The following is a 22,462-nucleotide window of genomic DNA, read 5'->3' on the forward strand; positions in this document are numbered from 1 at the left end:
TTTGCCAGAATTTTATCGAGAATTTTTGCATCTATGTTCATCAGGGATATTGGTCTGAAGTTTTCTTTCCTTGATGTGTCTTTGTCTGGTTTTGGTATCACAGTGATACTAGCTTCATAGGATGAAGGAATACTTTGAGGAATACTTTGAGGAGTATTGGTGTTAATTCTTTTTAGAACGTCTTATAGAACTTGGCCGAGATTCCATCTGGTCCTGTGCTTTTCTTGGTTGGTAGGCTTTTGATGGCATCTTCTGTTTTCTTGCTTAAAGTTGATCTGTTTAAATTGTGTATGTTTTTCTGAATCAGTTTGGGTAGATCATATGTCTCTAGAAATTTGTCGATGTCTTTGAAATTTTCTATTTTATTTGAGTATAAATTTGTAAAAACATTTCTAATTATCTTCTGTATTTCAGGAGTATCTCTAGTGATATTTCCTTTTTCATCATGAATTTTAGTAATTCGAATTTTCTCTCTTTGTTAGTGCAGCTAAACGTTTATCAATTTTATTTAATTTTTCAAGAACAAATTTTGCATTTTGTCAATTTTTTTGAATTGTTTCTTTGGATCTATGTTCATCAAGGATATTGGTCTGAAATTTCATTGATTTCAGCTCTGATTTTAATTATTTCCTATCTTCTGCTTTTGGTGTTGGTTTGCTCTTTTTCTACGGTTTTGAGATGTAATGTTAGGTCATTTATTTGTTGGCTTTTTGTTCTTTTAATAAATGAGCTCAATTCAATGAACTTTCCTCTTAGCAATGCCTTCATAGTGTCCCAGAGATTTTGATAGGTTGTAATGGTGTTTTCATTTACTCCTAAGTATTTTCTTATTTCCTCCTTGATTTCTTCTGCTATCCATTTGTCATTCAATAGCATGTTATTTAATCTCCAGATGTTGGAGTAGCTTCTATTTTTTATTTTATCATTGATTTCTTGTTTCATTCCCTTATGATCTAATAGAATGCCCACTAGTATTTTTATTTTATTTTATTTGCTAAGACTTGTTTTGTGGCATAATAAATGGTCTATTTTAGACAAGGATCCATGTGCTGCTAAGAAGAAAGTGTATACACTCATTGATGGATAAAATACTCTATATATGTCCATTAAATATAAATTATTGATTGTATTATTTACTTCCTGTAGTTTTTTTGTTTAGTTTTTGTTTGGAAGCTCTATCCAGTGGTGAGAGGGGTATATTAAAGTCATCTAGTATTACTGTGTCGTGGTTTATTTGATTGTTGAAGTTGAGAGGAGTTTGTTTGATGTGTGTGGGTTCTCCATCATATGAAGCATATATATTTATGATTGCTATGTCTTGTTGATATATGATTCCAAAAAGCAGTATTAAATGTCATTTTTTATTCCTTTTGACTAATTTTGGCTTGAAGTCCACTTTATCTGATGTGAAGACAGAAACCCCTGTTTGTTTCCACAGTCCACGTGAGTGTTGTGCTTTTTCCCAACCTTTCACCCTCAGTCTGTGGGTGTCTTTGCCTATGAGGTGAATCTCTTGAAGGCAGCATATTGTTGGGTCTTTTTAAACAATCCAATCTTCCAGTCTATGTCTTTTGATTGATGAGTTTAGGCTATTAACATTCAGGGTTATTATTGAGATATGATTTGTAATACTGGAGATTTTGGTTTATTTTTGTTTTTTAACTTGACTTAGTTTCTTTGATTAACTTTTTTTTTAAAATTTATTTATTTATTTATTATGGAGAATTTTTTAATTTATATATGACAGTAGAATGTATTACAATTCTTATTACATATATAGAGCACAATTTTTCATATCTCTGGTTGTATACATAGTATATTCACACCAATTCATGTCTTCATACCTATACTTTGTATAATAATGATCATCACATTCCACCATCATTGATAACCCCATGCCCCCTCTCTTCTCCTCCCACCCCTATCTAGAGTTCATCTATTATTCCCATGCTCCCTCTCCCTACCCCACTATGAATCAGCCTCCTTATATCAAAGAAAACATTTGGCATTTGTTTTTTTGGGATGGGCTAACTTCACTTAGCATTATCTTCTCTAACTCCATCCATTTACCTGCAAATGCCATGATTTTATTCTCTTTTACTCTTTATACTGCTTATATTAAAAATAAATATTTTATTTATTTTTCTTTTTCTTTCTTTCTTTTTTTTTTAAATTTTTTATTGTTGGCTGTTCAAAACATTATGATTAACTTTTAAGTTAGTGTAGTTCCTCTCTTGGCTGGTTTCATTGTGTGTGTGTGTGTGTGTGTGTGTGTGTGTGTGTTTTCCATTTTCTCCTCATGGACTATTTTCCTGAGAATGTTCAGTGGGGACACAGAACTACTGCAGATTTTATGTTTTTAGCCAGTGAGACATCTTTCACATTTTTGTGAAAGATTGTTCTGGAAAGTAAACATGTGTTAATGGATAAATATAAAAAAAAGCTTAAGGCAGAAATACAGGTAGAAGCATAAAGATGGGAGGGCTGATTGATGCTTTTGGAAATGGAGAAATGTACAGGAACAATGCTTCGAAAAGTCACCGATTTGTGGATGCAGTAGCTGACAAGAGAATGCATACAGCTTGTCAGGGAGCCAGGTAGCCTAGAATTGCAGTTGGTCCTTTCTCCTGTAAGAGATGCCTAACCATGTAGCATGAGGTAGAGGACGAGTGGGGAGGCACCAGCCTTAATACTTGTTTACTCATGATTTAAACTCAGACTGATATGGTCTAGAAATGCAGATGAGGCTTTCTTTTTCCAAACTGAAGATAGGGAACTGGGCACAGTGCATGCAATCCCGGTGACTTGGGAGGCCAAGGCAGGAGGATCACAAATTTGAGGCTAGCTTCAGCAATTTAGCGACATCCTATATCAAAATAAAAAATAAAAATGTAGCTCAGAGGTAAAATGCCCCTGGATTCAATCCCTAATTCCAGGGGGAAAAAGGCCCCCAAACTAAAACCAAAAGTACCTGGGAAATTTCCCACACAGATGTTATGAGTCAGAGTGCTGTCTGGAGGTCAACAGAGATATAGGTATGGATTGTATTATGGAATTGGATATGTCTGTGGATTGGATGATTTTTGGCCTCTTGCTTTTCATGACCTCTGACTTCTGAGCCAGATAATTAACTGTCCTAGATCATGAGTTTCATGAAAGCAAATTTCATTCAGGACATTTGAATATTTTTCATTTTAATTATTTGCTAATGTCTTTGGTCAGGGGCTACATGTTGGGGATGCAAAGGTGCCTGATTCATTCTAAATTTACAAGGGTTTTAAATGGCATCACACATAAAATTTAGAATGGGAGTTCAGGGAGGATTCTCAACATGCACAAAGCCTGAAAAAAAATGGCACAAATACTGTCTCCTTGTTCCACGGAGTGAAGCTGCTCATTGGCATGTGTTCTAGGAGCTCATTTTGGAGTAGGGTAGTACTTTTAAAAACATTATGAGATTCCTGCTTTTTTTTTTTTTTTTTTTTTTTTTTGGTTTTAGTTATTTTAAAAAGCAATTGTGAGGAAAGAAAAAGAAGGTGAACCATTCTTGCCTTCATTTCCCCAATATTATATCATTTAAAATGGAGTGACTTAGCAGAAAATAAAATAGAAATTTATGGCCTAAGGGCTGCCAAACACATATGCCCAGCAGCAAAAAGCAGTATGAAAAGTGTGTCCTATAGCTGTGCTCAGATTCTGGTGGGGACTTAGGAAGATTTCCTGCAGTTGGTGGGCTGATCAACCATGCCTCACTAAAGGGGATCATTATTTACATAGAAGATGATCTACGTTTTTGGGTGTGACAGAATCATAAACAGAAAAATGAAAAAAGATTGAAAGTGATAGGAAACAAATAATTATTAAGCATCTACTAAGTGCCTGATGTCAACTGTGTAAATTCACGAGATTATGTCACATTATTCTTACAAACACACAGGCCCATATATTCACATTTGGATGAAAAAACCTGAGATATGGAGAGAATGTGAGTTTCCCCAAAGTCCCTCAGTTAGCTGAAGGCAGAGAAGGATTTCAATATGCGTCGATGGTCACTCTACCATATCGTGTGGTTACGAGTAAATGAAACAAATAAAGCTCAGGTGGAAGAGGAAGTGGGGAAATGTGGTTTTCTGCCATGGTGAAAACAAGTGTGTGACTCAGAGATTTCTGATGGCAGAATCTAGTGGTTGTGGAGTCACAGTCCACAGCATTTCAGTTATGGGCTTCGAGAGATTTCAACTCAATAATGGAATTTTGACTCAAAAGCTGGAATCTGGAATAGGCATTTCTTCGTGTTGGTATCTACATGTGAGAACAAGGAGGCCTCCCTGGGTGATTTCTGCAGAAATCCCAGGGTCATGGAGTCTCCTTTATTGGGAAGTTATTGATGTAACAAATGCACACACCTTGTATAGGGCAGAAAATCAGAACTCGGCACAGCTCTGAGAATGGAGAGAGTAAATTGCACACAGCACATTTCTTATTCCACTCAAAATGTTCTTGAGCCCTCACTTAGAATCTATTTATGAATGTTCTTCTGATTTACAAATCAACTTGTCATTAGGATTGCTAAGAACAGTAAGAAGTCAGGTCTGACAGGAAAGGATTAGAGAAAAAAATAGAACAAGTAGCTTAGCAACCCCCAAATCTCCACCATCAACTTAGAATATGGTCAAAGGGGGATCCTAGGGGTCACTCTTGTACCACACCAAGCGAGAAAGTGGAGTTTTTATTGTTAAGCTAGAGTCATTGATATACAGTTAAGCTAATTCAGGCTACTTTTCCAAGTAGATAGGAGGTTTATAGCACGTTTATAACATATTCAGTTATCCGAAGTAACCAGTATGGAAACCTGTCATCGCTTACAGTGATAGGAAGGCAGCCATCTGGAAAACTCATTAGTTATGCAAAATGCTGTACATATTTAGAGGATATCCTGTACTCTGGTGCATTATTATTTAACCAGGAACCTTAAGGTCCAATCACCACCTTCACTGGAACGGGGTTGGTGACCAGGGATGAAAGTCTCCTGTTGGCCTGAAGAAGAAAGACGAGAAAGGCCTTCATTTCAGGAATCACCCAGGCTTCCTACTAGTGGTGGGACTTTGGGGACGCAGGGTGCCTGTGAGGATTGAGATCCTGTCTGTGAGTTTACCCCATGAGTGTGCTCACTCTCCCTCCCACTTCTCCTGCAGTGCGGGGTGGTGGTAAGGGGAGAAAACCTCTCAGTTGGTTCTTGCTTCCTCTCGTGACCTCAGAACAGCTAACCTTGGAGAACGTGGGCCTGGCCCATGGCCTTCCCGGGTGGTCTCAGCATATATACATTTTGTCTCCAACTACCCACACCAACTCATCCACATAAGCACATGAACACCTTGTCCCAGGTCCTAACGGAGACAGCTGTAACTAAAAATACTATTTCAGTGTGTTAAGCAATCATGCTGACAGGCTTTTGTTTTACTTCCTTATTTTTTCCCTACTCCAGCTATGTTAGAAGTGTCAGAAAGTCTGATAAAAATGCAAAATAAGCCTGACATACAAAAGAGAAAAAAAAATTCAAGGAAGGGACTTAGATAATTCGCAAAATAGAGACTTAAAATGATGGAACCAAATTTATTGCTTTATAATAGACATTTAAAATGTTCAGTCAATGTGTGTTTTTTTTCTCTCTCTGTAATGGAAATGTTGACCAAAGTTTCCCAACGCTATCAAATCTCTTTTCAGAAGTTGCAAATGCAAACTTAGGAAGTGAAAATTTCACGCTATGTGCTGCTTTTGACATTTCATTGTCAAAGGGTCCAGAAGACTCTACAGCTTGGACATTCCCTTTTATTTTGGGATCTTGCTACTCTCTGTGAAAGGGGAACCCTCATTCCTAAGCCCAGTAGAGATCTCAATAAGATCTTTGCAAGCTCTCTGTAAAGATGCTACCTAAATCATATTTGCCAGAATTTTCTTTGGTGCTGTTGGAAGTTTGAGGAAATCTCTAGATCCCTAACTAAATAGTATTTTTCAATTCATAAAGCAAAAGACAAATGATTACAAGAAAATCAACTGTGTAAAAATAGTTATTAAAATATAAAACAATTTGTAATATAGTGTTATCTGTGCTTTTTTATTAACACTAAAAAGCATAATCTAGCTGCAAGCCTAGTGACATATGAATGCCAAGGCCAAGTGTAAATTATATTTTGAGATAGTTGCAAACAACCACAGTGTGAGATGAAGACACCAGGGATTTCTGTGGGAAATAAATACATAGATACAGCTAATACCATACAAATATAAATAGTGGTTTGTTGCCACTATTTATATTTGAAAGCAATGCTAAGTTTCATGCAGAGATTAGTGAAAATAAAGATATATTTTTTCCATCTAAATGTACAGATTTCCTGGATTCTGTTTTCAGGCACCTTGAAGGTCTTCATGAATCCCAAATTAAGGACCCCTGGACTAGGATTACTTTTTAGGGGGAGTATAAGGTATTAATTTCTTCATTTATTTACTAATTTTTTAGTACCACCTCCTTGGGGGTACTTAATCTTGAAATGTAGATTAGTGATTTTTAATCTATAGGTCAGGGACTAATTTGAAATCATGATGAAAGCTATAAGAAGACATCATATTAAATTCTGCACAGAATTTCCAGGATCACAGAACTCTCCACCCTCCAGGTCTTAGTAACTAACTCTGGAATATAGAGTAATAAGCATGTCTAAACATATTTTATAAATATTATAACTTATTGTTTGACACGGGCTGAGCACCAGTTAGTTGGATTTAATGCTTCTGGCAAATTCTGCAATTCTAGGCTGCAGATTAAGCTAACCCTTAAATAACCCAGGGAACAGGAAGCCCACTTGCACATTTAGCAAAACACCAGGATAAAAAGTCAAGGTTGGAGGGGTGCTTGGATCACGTATCCTCAACTCTTGTGCCCAAGATTCTCACGACTCATGGGAGATGTCACAGATCCCTGGCTGCACCATTCCGCGGCCCCAGGGATGAAAACCCAAATATGCACACTGCCTCCAAATCCCTGACTCTCCACTTCCCTACTGAGCCTGTGCTGGAACATGAGGGGTCAGGGATTACCAGGGTTCATTTAGATTTTGTGGGACCTGAAACTTACACAATTTGGGGTAAGGATCCCTTCTCTAAGAAAAATGATATAAAATGATAAATAGTGAGTTCTAAGAAATAATATTTAAGAGACATGACAGAAACGACAACACATTTCTAGTTTTAAAATGCTGAACAATACTATAAACAGCATATTATCCAGAAAAATAATGTAATTTTAAACTAACACATCCCTAAAATATTTTCACTTTTTGTTGCATGCTTTTTGGTAGCCTCTTCATATCATATTCTGTAGAGAACATGGAAGATAATCCAGTCTTTACTGTAGTTGATGAGAGTTGTTTTTCTTTTTGATCAATTTGTTTAGAAAGACTTGTCTTGGCTTCATAATTTATTACTGGTCATATAAATTCTTATGATTTGTTTCTTATTGTTTTCAACTATAAAGCTTTAAAATTTGGAAGGGTTTTCTCTAAACTTGTTTCTGGGACTGTACCAAACCTTGTTTTGATCCCATCATCCACAGGTTTCCAGGGTTGGGAAATGTGAGATCTGTTCATATTGTAATAGGACCTCTGGGTCTGGGCCACCATGTGACTATTCTGTGTGAATTGGTACCCTGGCAATGTCTACACAAGGGAGAGACTGCAGGAATAATACTAAACAAGTCTACCTCCCTCTCTAGACACACCTGCTCTCAGGACCATAGGCCCCAGTGCACTCCCCAGTGAGTCTCTCTTTTCCTGTCTCCCAGTCTACTCCAAGGGCTGCCTCCACAAGGCTGCCACCATCTGCACACCCCCTCCAAGCAACCCTTTAGTTAGGTTCCTTATGATGCACGCTCAAGAGAGCAAGGCCCAGATAAAAGGAAGAGAGAGCATTTCATTACAAAATTTTCAAAGTTTGTATTCAATGGGAGTGGATGTTCTCTTCTGGAAAGATCTCATTAATTCCCAATTTTGGGGTATGGTATTGTCATAAGGTCCTAAGAGAAAAAATATCTCAGAACACATTCAATCAGAATGACAAAGCATCACTTGGAACAGTTGGGGATTTATGTTCACAGACAAAAGGGTGCTGAATGCCACAGTGCTGTGGTTAACTGTCCCTCCCACACTCATGTTGAGATTTAATTGCTGTTGTAACAGCACTGAGAGGTAGGACCTTTAAGAGGTGGGTAGGTCATGAGTGCTCTGCCCTCTTAAGCAGATTAATGCTATTTTATTCAGAATGGATTAGTTATCCCAAGAGTGAGTTCCTGCCAAAAGAATGGGAGAACCTGTTTTCCCTCTGCTTGTGCATGCTCACTTGTCCCTTCCGCCATGTTATGATGTAGCACGAAGGCCCTCATCAATGCCAGTGCAATGCTCTTGGACTTCCCAGCCTCCAAAACCCTGAGCCAAATACACTTCTATTGTTTATAAACTACTCAACCTGTAGTATTTGGTTATAGCAACAGAAAATGGACTAAGGCACATGGACCGTGGACTGTGATTACAGTAATTTTAACCTGGAAAATTTAAACAGAACCATGTGCTAATTTCAAGTATAAAACTCTCACCACAGCAAACAGTGGATTATTTGAATTGTAATTTATGTCACTTTCTGGTGTATTCCCCAAGACGATTGACTGCAAAACATATGCTTTGGAAGTGGCTGACTTGACTCCTTTTATGGATTATTGATTATATGATACTTAAATGTGGAGCTGAGTCTAACAAAGATGATTATTTTGGGTTAAGGATAGTTGGTTTGCAGTTCCTTCTTTCAGTGGTCAAGTGTCAAGGCCACTTCTCCATTCGAGCCCCTTCTAGCTCATAATAATAAAACCTCTTCTTTTCAAATGTCAGAATTGTATTTTATTACCTACAAAAGTAGAGTATCTGTTGATGTCATCCAAGGGGCTAAGAAGCATGAAACATCTGCCTCTTCAAAGCCCGTGGGAAGTGTGAAGGGTATGTGTTTCACTGAGTGTGATGTGATGTGTGTGTGTGTGTGTGTGTGTGTGTGTGTAGGCGGCTCTATTTTTCTTGCTGAAGGGAAAACAAATCTATATCTTTTAATAGATTCATCTATCACCTATCCACTATCTTATCTATATCTATCATCTACTAATCAATCAGTCATCTATCAATCATCTATCCATCTGCTGGGGATTGAATTCAGAGCCTTCCACATGCTAGGCAAGTGCTCTGCCACTGAGCTACCTCCCCAGTCCTAATACTTCTATTTAAATAAATGGAAAATAAATTCTTTCAGAGGCTCAGTTGAGGAATTTTAATAAGTAGGAAAACTCTCTTGTGTTTAACCTGAGACTTCCTCTGCTTTGGATTTTACCCACAAAGAGGCCAAACCTGAATTTTATTTTGCATAAAGATAGAGAATATTTGTTCTTTTTTTTTTCTTGAAGGGAATACGAATCCCCATACATAGGATTGGGAGAAATGCCCTCCTCCGTGCCTGTGAACTTGGAAAGTGAGCTGACTTTCGTTTTAGTTGTTGATAACAATTATACAAACGAGTTTTCATGTTTTAAGTCATAAGCCAACTGATGAATTGAAAAAAAAAATTAGGCACAAAATTTAAACTTTGGAAAAATCAATCAGAAGGGTAGAAATTCACGATTTTCCAAAGGGCAGGGGACGGAATTCAAAAGGCTTTGAGCCCTTTCTTTGAATCAAAGTAAGTCCTGCACTCCAGAATGAAACTGACCAGCGTGGAGCTACCCTGCTTCTCAGTCCTCGGCAGCCCTCTCCCTATTCATCCCCTGTCCTCCATCCTTGGTGGCTGCAGGGCAGGCAACCAACTCAGTAAAGCACCCCTGAGGGCTGATTCCCATAGGCTCTCGAGGCTCACCCTGACACCAGCATTTGAAGGCAAGGGGATTCATGGCCTTTCTGTGAAAGAAACAGCAGTATTCCCTGTGAGCTCTGGGTGGTGTCCTGTGTCAAACAGAAACACTGGCACCTTGGCTTCACTTGCTCATTTGTGTGCATGTGCACACGACACTCCTGTTGGTGACCTTAGTAAAACTGCTCACTCTTCGTGGAAAGATGAAGACCTTTATTGTTTTTCCTCCTTCTCAGGACAACTACTCTGAGTTTCCTTTGACTTCCTCCGACTGGAGTTATTTTTTTCAGTCGACTTTGCTAGGCACAGTCTGTTTCTTCTATGGACGAATAAAAATGTCCTTTTGATTTGAGTTTATATAATTGACTAATAACTCATGAAATTTTTGTTTGGAAATTGACTAATAACTCATGAAATGTTTGGAAAGTTAAAGTTATACTGCTGGCTTACATTTAGTTTAACTTATTAAGAGGTTGTCTACAAATCAACTCTAAAAGGACATTTTGAGGACAATTTGGGAAATCGTTAAATCAAAGTGGTGTGCATATGAAAGCTCATTAAAATATATCCTGTGATGTGGCCTCAATTTTTTTTCTTAGAAAAAGTTCTTATATTTCTCTAAAATTGAGTTTGAGGATCCTGCATCTTATAGTTTCCTACCAATGGCGAATTTTTAGTCTTAAACAGTTTTCATGGTGCCATCCACATGGCCTTTTCTTAAAAGAATGTAGAAATGTTGAACAATGAAGTGTTTGAAATAGCCCCAACCCCTGAACCTCAACAATGTTACTAGTTTTATTCCCCAAAGCACTTCTGGGTGTTATGTGCTGGTTTTCAAAGGCAGCGAATGTACATGTGGATTTTCACATTATTCTGCACCCTGGGACCATGTGCTCAGCAACTGAGATAAGAAAAGAATGCTCTCCAGGGCATTCTGCCCATGAGGGTGCTGTCCAAACCCTCACACAGGCCTGATAAAGCAAATGGAATGTCAGGATCTCTGCTTGATGAAAGGATTCAAATATGACATGTCAAACAGCTCCAATATTAGCAATAATCCCCAGCCTTACAGAGCTCTAAGATTAGACACAAAAAAACACACATACAGAACACTTCTTGCCATGTTTCTCATTTTCCAAAATGAACAGAAGAAATGGAGCAGAAAATATATAATGAGTCAAGAGTGGGAATCTGTGGCTTTGGGGATGATGGATGATTTTTGTTTCATTACTTTTTCTCTTTTGCATTTTTCATTTTATACCAATGCAAATGTGTATTTGTAAATATTGAAACAGCTTAATTTTCTCAAGTGGAAAACAGCTGTAGTTACAGATGGGGTCACCTGTAGAGCAAGGACTTGGTGACTGAACTCTGAATGCACTTTGCTCAATACTGTGCACCAACTGACAGGTGCCTGTATCAAATTTGGGTCCAAAAATGTGCCTATGGGAGAGTGGTGAATTGGGAGTCTGCTCCATGAAAGAAGGACCAAACAACTAGAAGTGTAGTGACTTTGAATCTCAGGGCAGAGTGGGGACTGTGTCCTTGTAAACCATGCATTTAGGGCCTGTATCCAATCTATCCCTCCCTTTTGTCAATACTAACACCGAAGACAGTGACATGGGGCCCTCTCAATCTCTTCTATTTCACCTTTACCCTTAGGCCACTGCTGCTGGTATTCATGTTGGCAGCATTTTTTTTGAACCTTGGATTGAACCCAGGAACCCAGGGGCATTTAACCACTGAGCTACATCCCCGGCCTGTTTTATTTTTTATTTTGAGATAGGGTCTCAGTAAGTTGCTTAGGGCCTCGCTAAGTTGCTGAGGCTGGCTTTGAACCTGGGATGCCCTGTTGACAGCACTGCATGTGCCACACACTGTATTTTGGTCATGGAGCAGTACAGAGGGGAAGCTTTTCCTGGCTGTGGGTGGTTGATACTAAGAATCTCTCCCCTTGGAGATTATACAGTGAGTGTGCTGGAGCTTTGGGGCTGGCCAAGGGGCTTCCAAGATGGGAGAGAGAAACAGAGGGAAAGGCAAAGTTGAGAAGTGAGTTTTATTTCCAGCACTCTCCCGTCTGGTTTCCATGTTCTTACGGCAGTTGCCCTCCTCTGGTCCCCTCTTCATGTCTGCCCTGCCTTCTCAAAGCTCACAATGACGGGGTTGAGCTCTCTCACTGGAGAGGGCTCCTTGCCCTTTGTCTCCCTCTTCTTCTGTTCTTTCCTTCCCCCTGTGCTTTGCTGTATCCTCATCAACTGTATCACAGCATCTTAAACTCAAAACACTGAATAGTTGGAGAGTCATCAGTTTTGGCTCCTACAGCTGATATTTGGGACCTATTACTTTGTGTCAAGAAAGAGAGTGTAGGTCAGGCTATAGCCAACCAACTTCTAAACGTCTGTGTGCATGGGCAGGGCCGCCTCCGGGCTGACACAGAGAGGCTGGTGAAATGCTAGACACCATCAGAAAGTTCAAGGGCTCTGAGGCATGACAGGTGTGTTGTCTGGGCCCAGGAGCCCTGGACAAGGGGAAAATTTTGCTGCAGTTGTGGTTTAGACATGCACAGACATGACAGATGGATTGAAGGTTCCCCAAGAGGCTGGGCTGAGGGGAGAGCCCAGGCCCCCAGTCAAAGCCAACATGAGCAAAGAAGTCTTGTCGTGTGGGAGCAGGCAGGGCTCCTGGTGCAGAGGCCAGCGACCCAGACGCTTCTCTGCTTTCTGTTCCTCAAGCTATGCTCAAAGGAAAGTGTGTGTCACTGTGGAAAGTCCTCTTCCAAGTAATAATCAGAAAGAGGTGCTTGCTGGGGGCTGTCTGGGGGAGGATGGGGCAGCACAGGCAGCCACCTGTGAGCAGTGGAGTGGCACCTGTCCAAAGGCACACAGGGTCGTCAGAGCAGCAGCGACTGGATGTGCTACGCACTGTAAGATGGCAGTAATGACAGCAATTTCACATAGCTCTTGTGAAAATGAGATGAATAATACATGTCCAGGACTGAGCACAGATTAAATTTCAACCAGAGCAAATCCATTTCTGCTGTTACCTCTTATCACTGACGCTTTTGTGAGTTTCCTTCCCCATCAACTTATCTTCTACTTATTTTCGGGTGATTACACAGTTCGGGTTTATGTGGTATGATTAAATGCATTTGGATCTATTTTGTTTCTTAGCGGAGAAATTGCTCTTCAGGATGTATTTTAAAAGGGTTAGTTTAAACCTGCAGTGGGTTGAACTTGAGCAGAGTTTGAAAATTAATTGTGTCACAAAGTTTGATTTTTATTGAATAAAAAAAAAGTGGGCACTTATATCACTCTTTGCTTTAGGAAGATTGTGAGACTAATTAATAACCCTTGGGAGGTTAATAGATATTGAAAGTGGTAATTTTAGCAGTTTTGAACTCATGTTCCAAGATATAATTGGAATAATTTCCAAGAGACATCAGTCTTTATTTCTTAGGAAATTACAGTGATTAAATTAACTGCAGGCAGCTCCTCTTATTGTTATTTGAAGATAATAGGAGTCTGTTGAGGATTAGTGGGGAGAAGAATGATGCATGTTCTGTTGAAGACTTCACAGTTGAAGTGCTTCCTACCACCCTGCCTTTCCATGGTTTATAATATTTAGGGCATCATCATCATGGATGGGGCGGCCTTTGCTGCATTTAACCTATAACCTAAATCAGATGAAAGATGAGAATAATACTTTTTCTAGGATTAAAGAGTAGATCGTTCCTTTAAGGGGGTGCATAATATGCCAATTCAAAAGAAAATAATGTTATACTTGAAGAACTCTGTGAACATTGAAAAGAGAGTTCAGTTCCTTCTCTGGGTGTTTTTCAGGATCCTGTTCCTGCTTCTCTATGAAATTGGATACTGGACAGGACAGTAATGTCACATTCATTGCTCGGGGCTTTTAAATTTCTCTTTCATTCCAAAATGAGCTATTGAAATCACTGAGTGTTAAGAAAATTGTGCACGGATGGAAGAGTAAATGGATCTTGATCTGTCATCTCATTTGAGGCTTTCCGGACGTGGTAAAGTGGATTTTATCAGTGGAAAATTGCATGCTATTTTCTTTAAGATCTTTCCAAACTCAAAGTGATTTAGATAGTAAATCTGAGTCTAATCCTACCCAGATAAGCATCTGCAGTATCCTTCCCTGGACTGGGTGGTATTGCTTTTTAAATTTCAGTATTACTGCAAATGTTGTCTGGCTTTTACTCTCTTAGAATCTAGTCCTATAGGACGAGGAGATCTGTTTGTGTCTTTGTAGCTGCAATGTCTACTTAGAGATTCGTATTATTGGCTGTGTCTCAAGTTACAAACACAGATTCCCAAATTTTCCTTGACTTGACCTTAAACTAAACAACATTAGGATTGGAAAAGGTTGTTGGGAAGTAGGAAGAAATGATGATGTAAGATCTTTTTTTGGGGAAAAAGGGAGAGCTGGGGTATTGTTAGTTACACCAGGTACAAAGACAAACACAAAGAAAAAGCCAATTACCTGACATTTGATGCAGCTAACACTTTATTTACTTTTGCATTGTTTCTGGTTTAACTATTGTAATTTCAAATTATTATAGTTGGAAAATATTTAGATAGAGCATAATATCATCTTGTAATTTAACACAACAAAATAAGAATGGTTAAGTTCACAAAATCTGGACAATGAGGAGTACAGGTTGCCAAAGAGAAAAAAGATCTAAATTTATTTAGCATTAAAATAGAAGGCTTCTTACTATAGCATGATATTTATTCACAGGGTTTCTATACCTAAATATTGGGCACAGAAATAATCCTGCTGGTTATATGAATTTGTATATATTTCTATTAAAAAAGGAAGGATAATTTAAAAACTACCTACTTCATTGGATGGTAGTAGAAATTAAATATATTCATTCATATTAAAAGCATTTTATAAATTGCAAACTGTGACTCTAAATTTATTTCATAGAATGCTATTTCTATTTAGTTATTTAGTGATTGAAATGAAATATTAATAGAATACATTATGTGTTTTTTTAAAATGTATGAAGGAAAGGGAAGCATTTCAACATGTGGGTACCTTTGCCCAAAATGTTACTCTAGTTCTAATTGTGAGGGAACAACTGGACACACCCAGAATGAGGGACATTGTGCAAAGCAACCAGTCTTGACTCTAAAAGATGTCTATTGCCAAAGACAACAAGAAACAATAGACACATAAAAACACAGTTGACTCTCTGCAGCCATATGTTCCACAACCTGGGATCAAAAATATTCAGAAAACAGTGTTCTGTACTGGACATGTACAAACATTTTTTTCTTGTCATGTTCCCTAAACAAAGTAGTATAAGACCTATTTATATAGCATTCATGTTGTAGTGAGTATAATACCAACAGATGATTTAAAGCTATGGAGGACGTCATATGCAAACACTACACCATTTTATAATAAGGGCCTTGAGTATCATGAATTTTGGCATTCTTGGAGGTCCTAGAACCAATCCCCCATGAATACCAAAGGAAGACTCTATGTAAAATTGATGATACTTGATTGGATCCTGGATTTAAAGTAAAATATAATAAATATTCCAGACCAAAATGTACCTTACTGAGACTATTAGGGAAATTTGCACTGTATATCTGAGGTAATTGTTTTAAAATTTTAAAATTGATTTAAATTTTTTTTTTGATTATGCAGAGCATGGTGGTACATGTCTGCAATCCCAGCAGCTTGGAAGGCTTAGGCAAGAGGATTGCAAGTTCAAGGTCAGCCTTGGCAACTTAGTATCCCAAATAAAACATAAAACCATCTGGGGATGTAACTCACTTGTAGAGTGCTTCTGTGCTCAACTCCTGGTACCAAAATGAATAAATAAATACATAAAAATTTCTGATTGTGATCATTATTGTATAACTATGACAGGACAATTTTTCTTGGGAAGGGAGGGATCTTTATATTCACAACTCTCAAATGGTCCAGCTATACACACATACACACACATACATACACACACACATACACACAAAGAGTGATAAAGCAAATGTGGTAAAACATTAATGATTTTGAGAATCTAGGTGAGACTATCTAGGTGTTCATTGTTAACTATTTCTACAAGATTTTTCCTTTTGTAGTTTTGAAAATTTTCATAATAAAAAATTGGGGAGAAATTTAAAAAGTTAAGCCAAATACTCAAACCAGTTGAGTTATTAAACACAGACCTTTAAATATGTCCTTTCCCACACTTTTTAAACCATGATATACAAATGTACAGGTTTATAAAAAAGAAGAATCTGTATGTCTAAAATATGTGGCTAGGTAAAACGTGGGATTATTAGTACTAATTTGAAATATTTTTCCACTGGCAAAATCCTAGGAAAACACATGGGAACTCTAAACTCATGTGTGCATCTTTCAAAGTATTTTAAAGTAAAATAAAAAATGCATCTGGGGGTGTGTACAAAATTGGAACATAATTTTCACTTTATCTTTCAGAAAGCGTTCAGTTTTGTTTCCTGATAATTTAGTACTTACATCTTCTTCCCTGGGATAGAACTTTCTATCTCATCCCATGGGAGAGACACAGGGTAGTTACCACTTTGATAAGTGTACTATTTTGTTGCCTGTTCTTGGGGTTGATGTGGCAAAATTATGGTTTTCAGTCTGGACTCAATCAGAGTCCAGGCTGAAATCTCATGAAAACTTTTGTTGTCTTTTTCTTACGTAGATCAGAGACAGCAGAAGTGGACCTAGGAGGTTCATAGGAACTGGACCTAGGAAGTCCATGACTTTTTGGTATGTAATTGAAAAGTCTTTGAAACTAGTCTTTCTTTTAGTGACATTTATAACCCGAAAACCTTGAGCTCCATTTTGTTCTTTTCATTTATGAACCAAATTAGAATTGCCTGAGTATGTTTATCCCTGGGCCAGGATCTATGCAGAAGGAAGTTAATAGTATTGATAAATTAACAACTGTACTTTGTTCTCTGAATTTCCCTTGAAAATGGATTCTTGATTGTGGTGATTTTTCAGTGGGAGAATTGTGTAGTAAGGCAATTTATGTATTTATGGATTGATTTTCTTATGCTCCCTTCAGGTTGAGGAGCATAATAACTGTTAGAGTACCATATGTGAGGACTCTTGTTTCATAAGCAGTAGTGTGTTTAGATGCCCAGATGTTAATCAAATGCTGTAGAAATGAGGCATTTTACTGATTTAAGTTTATTAATAATAAAAATAAAATATTTATATTCAATGGTTACAATATAAGATTGAACAACCTTTTTTAAAATAGATTTAAAAAATTTGTTCTAATTACTTATACATGACAGTTGAATGCACTTTGATGCAGCATACATAAATGAAGTATAATTTCTCATTTTTCTGGTTGTACATGATGTGGAGTTACACTGGTCATGTAATCACATATGCATAATGTCCAATTCATTTCTTCCTACTCCCATACCCCTCCCCTCCCTTCACTTTTCTCCTGTCTAAATCAAAGTACCTCTATTCTTCCCTAGCCCCCCACCCTAATTGTGTATTAGCATCCACATATCAGAGAAAGCATTTGGCCTTTGGTTCTTTGGGACAGGCTTATTTTGCTTAGCATGACATTCTCCAGCTCCATCCATTTACCAGTAAATGCATAGTTCATTCTTCTTTAAGGCTGAGTAATATTCCATTGAGTATATATAACATATTTTCTTTATCCATTCTTCTGTTGAAGGGCACTTAGGTTGGTTTCATAGTTTGACTATTGTGAATTGAGCTACTGCAATCATTGATGTGGCTGTGTCACTGCAGTATGCTGATTTTAAATCCTTTGGGCATAAACCAAGGAGTGGGATAACTGGGTCAAATGGTGGAAATTAAATAATCTTAAGATATTCCTGCCTTTCAAGTTCATATTTCACAATCTAGGCAAGACTGGAGCTCTGTGAACTCTTGTGCAATTCTTCTCATAATTCCTTTAATTGTGTATTCATCAAATGACTTTAAAATGTCTTACCCCCTGTCTGGAATGTCCATCTCTTCTTTGGTTGAATTCTTTTTGAAAGATGGAACACAATTCTAATCTTGCTGAGGAATGCAAAAGAAAGCATTTTTTTAAAACAGCTATCTATCAAGAGCACCTCCTTTTGTGACCCCATGGATATAATTAAAATTCTGGTAATTGTTCAGAAAATATTAGTCTATTAATTTAAATGCTATTATTTTTCTGTGAGCTGGACAGTAATGATCATAGTCACTATTTTCCACAGTATGCTGTTTGCACCACTTGGAGTTGTGTTAATGCAGTCTTGAAACATTGCTACTCATGACCCATCATTAGCCACCATCTTGCATTTGGGTGACTGTTGCTCTTTTTCCTTCTGTAGTTATTGAAACCTATTATCCTGCTTGTCTAACTCATTGACACAAAGATGAGTTTTGGCACATACCTTTGTTACTCAGTTGTCTTCAAATATATAAATCTTATTGTCTCAACATGTGTACAGAAAAGACAAATTGTTTAATGAAACAGTCAATAAGATTTCCACTTTGGTTTCTTTGGTGAAGAATACTTCATATATTGCCATGTAGTCTGATGTTTTGTTGTGTAATTTTAAGTGATGCTTTTCATACTTATGCTTTTCATTGATAGTTCACAAAACTGGTCCTCTAAAGTATTGACAAAACTGGCGACGGGCTGGGGGTGGGGTTGCCATCTTCAAAAGTTTTCAAGGACTTTTTCTAGTAAAATTCAGATCAGGTGCTTCCCCATCACAAAAGGTCTCTTGTATGAGCCTCACTTGTTAAAAAAAAAAAAAGTGTTACAAGGGAACTCTGCATTGATTGGAGGACTGAGTTAGATGAACTATGTAGTCTTTTGTAAAGCAAAACGACACTCACATGAGATGATACCTGCCTCTATCACCAATGACAAAATCAGATCATTTAATTTTGTTAATTATAGAAATCTTTACCTTGGAAACAGTCAAAGACATAGCATGACGGTGAAGAAGGCAAACTTTAAATCCAGAGGGCTTGGGTTTGAACCCGTCTTTGATACACTTACTGGCTGTGTGTTCTGGAGCACATTATCTGACCTTTAGGTGAGTGATTTTCTTCACTTGTTCAGTGGAGATGGTCATAGTACCTTCTAAAGCAGGTGCAAGGATTTAGTGAGTTAATACAAATAAAGCTGTTAGAACCATGTACATAATTAGGTACTTAACAAATGCTACTGATGATGGCAGTGAATATCATTCTCAGCTGGGGCACTGGTGTCTTTTGCAGGCTTGTGTACACTGGACCAGGTTCCTGAGGTTTCTGGCCTGTAAGAGTGGCGTGCATCTGCAATGACTCTGGGCATTTCCTACTTACTTCTTGAGGTGTCCCTTGTTGCTGGCTGGGTTCCACCTGAAGTCAGCCTGCACAAAGCTCAGACTTTTCTGGGTTTTCCACTTAAACCAGCACAGCAGGTCTCGCTCCTTCCATCATTTTGCTGTCCTCGTTTCCCGGGCTCCTGGTCCCGTCTGCCTCCCATTGCTTCACCCAGGACATTCTGCACACATTTAAACATCTCTAGACCCCAGGTCTTGCAGCAAAGGGGCTTGTCACGAGGTGTTTGTGTGTGTGTTTAGTAAGGCCATCTGTTTACCTAAGAGAAAGTCTGGAGGGAGCTACCAGGATGGTAAAATATCCTCCAGTTTGATACAAAAGCATATCAACAGTTTTTGTCTTACCATGTCGTTAAGCAACCGTGAAGGACGGTGCTGCTCTCAGTCCAAGTCTATGTAGTGAGAGCAAACGGTGCATATTTAGTTCTCATGCCTATGTGCTTAAAATTCTGGCCCAATGATTATTTTGAGTTCTTCACAGAATTCTTAAGTATGGAATGCTTGTCAAATTATTTTGACATATCCCTGCTGGCCAGTGAGTACTACGGAGTTTTATGGGAGTGCATTTTGAATGCAAGGTTATGTTTTCTTGTTCGTTTTTTTCCCCCTTGCTGTGTCTATAAAGTTGTGTTGTAAGACCTGCTTAGTTATGACTTGTGTTGCCAAGGGACTCAGGGTGTCAATGAGCTTTGGCTCCTGCAAAGGTCTGTGAGGCCAAGTCTCCTACCTCTAATAGGGAAATGACTTAGACTCCAAGGATTTCTTGGCTCATTTTAAAATACACTCCATGTTAAAATGCTGTGAGCTGGCAGTAAAGGAATAGATGACCACATATGTTTTCTTCTGGAAGGCACATAATTTTGTTCACAGAATGTGACAATGTGAAGGGAAATGGGGACATCTGGGTCAACAAAGCAAGACGTGTCCAGCTGAAGGCATACTTCTATAGAGAACATTGCTGGAAAACAGTCTGCAGGCTTCTCAAATTATCTAGAGGCAGGATAAACTTTGAGTTATGACTTTTTTAGTTAACAAATTCATTCTTTCTCATGCTTTGGTTCAAAAATATGGATATAGCTTTATAAGGGGTAGAACCTGATTCTAAGAATGAAGAGGTATTAGATGAGAATCTCAAAAATTTTTTGAGGTTATATCCACACATAAATAGAACAATTTCTGCACTTATTTTTGTGGACAGCGAGGAAAAGGGGCAGAAGAAGGACAAGATTTTGAGAGCGCAAAATTACTTGTTGGACATTTTCATTTAATTTCTCATGCTCAGTGGAGATAGCAATGTCTTTTCTAATAAAATCACCTCCCAAATAAAGTATTAAAACAGGGAACTAACTACCTTGGGTACATGTTGGTTTATAGAGAAAAAATTGAAACAGAACTTAAATAAGTTTAGGAAAGATTTTTGTTAATAGTTAATGAGGCACCAAGAGCTCTGTTAGGTTCAGTGAGGCTATGTTGAAATTAACTGAAAAATCTCAGGGACTTAACACAGCAAACTTTTATTTGTTATTCACACTCTTTATGTTCAGTGCTGGCTAACAAGGAGGAGGACACTGCTCCACATAGTCACTCAGGGATGTGACTTGATGCAAGTTCCACCATCTTGCTTGTTCTTTCCCACTCCATGTTGCATGAGAAAACGGATGTCATTCTTGTGTCTTTGGAGACAGTATTTTCTTCATCCTATGTTGGTCAGTTTTCATCAATGTGATCAAAATACCAACTTGGAGGCAGACATACTTATTTTTGCTCCGAGTTTCAGAGGTCTCAGTCCATCTTGGGGGACTGAGCTGAGGCAAAGTATCCTGGCAGAAAAGTGTGGTGGAGGAAACTGCTCAGCTTACGGCAGTTGAGAAAGAGAGTGGGGGTGGGAGGGAGAGGAAGATAGATAAACCCTTCCAGGGCTTGCCCCAGTGACCTCTTTACTCCAAGTCGGCCCCATCTCCCAGAAGTTGATTCAGCCATTGATGGATTAATCCACTGAGGAGGTCAGAGCCCTCATGATCCAATCATTGCCCTGCAGCATCGCTGCCCAGGGAATACATAAGACTTTAGGGAACAGTCCAGATCCAAGCTAGTCTTTTCCCCACTTCAATTTTGGGTATATACAATTATTCTAATATGTCATGATGCATTTTAAATGTTATGTAATTATACCTGGAAAAATCATGAGATAAATAATTTTCTTTGACTTCCTGAATAATTTTTTTTCTAATTTCATCTAGATTTTTTTTAAACTTCCATTGATGAGCATATGAAAAAAATAAGTTGGAACTTGATAAAGAATATTTTATTTATTATTTTTTAAGAAGGCAAGTTTTTATTAGAATCCATCCTATTTATTGATTCTTGATTTTACTTCTTGCGCTTTAGGAGTCTTGTTAAGGAAGTCAGATCCAAGACCAACGTAGTGCAGATTTGGGTCTATTTTTTCTTCTATTAGGTGCAGGGTCTCCACTTTGAGTTGATTTTTGTGCAGGGTGTGAGATAGAGGTTTAATTTCATTTTGCTACATATGGATTTCCAGTTTTGTCAGCACCATTTGTTGAATAGGCTATCTTTTCTCCAGTGAATATTTTTGGCATCCTTGTCTAGTATGAGATAACTGTATTTATGTGGATTTGTCTCTGTGTCCTCTATTCTGTACCATTGGTCTACAAATCTATTTTGGTGCCAATTACCATGTTGTTTTTGTTACTGTAGCTCTCTAGTATAGTTTAAGATCTGCCTCCTGCTTCACTTTTCTTGCTAAGGATTGCTTTAGCTATTCTGTGTCTCTTATTTTTTCAAATAAATTTCATGATTGCTTTTTCTATTTCTATGAAGAATGTCATTAATAACATGAGGAGAGAGCCTACATATTGGGAGAAAATTTTCACCACATGCACCTCTGATAAAGCATTAATCTCTAGGATATATAAAGAACTAAAAAAAACTTAACACCAAAAAAAAAATGCCATCAATAAATGGGATAAGGAATTGAACAGACACTTCACAGAAGAAGAAATACAATTGATCAACAAATATATGAAAAAGTGTTCAACATCTAGCAATTAGAGAAATGCAAATCAAAACTACTGTAAGATTTCATGTCACTCCTGTCAGAATGGCAATCATCAAGAATACAGGCAACAATAAATGTTGGT

The 22,462-nt window shown here is 37.9% G+C and overlaps 1 protein-coding gene across 10 annotated transcripts in view; it reads left to right on the forward strand.

Moving 5' to 3' along the window:
- Positions 1 to 22,462, forward strand: part of Ipcef1 (interaction protein for cytohesin exchange factors 1) — a 167,089-nt gene that overhangs the window by 46,345 nt on the left and 98,282 nt on the right. For 2 of the 10 annotated variants that reach the window (XM_027939466.2, XM_027939468.2), the window contains exon 3: positions 16,643 to 16,710. The exons of the other annotated variants lie outside the window; for them this stretch is intronic. The gene's annotated coding sequence lies outside the window, so the exon portion shown is untranslated. The remainder of the gene's footprint in view (positions 1 to 16,642; positions 16,711 to 22,462) is intronic. 10 annotated transcript variants of the gene reach the window in all.

This window comes from Marmota flaviventris, chromosome 6 (genome assembly GCF_047511675.1).
Source record: "Marmota flaviventris isolate mMarFla1 chromosome 6, mMarFla1.hap1, whole genome shotgun sequence".
Lineage (NCBI taxonomy): Eukaryota > Metazoa > Chordata > Mammalia > Rodentia > Sciuridae > Marmota > Marmota flaviventris.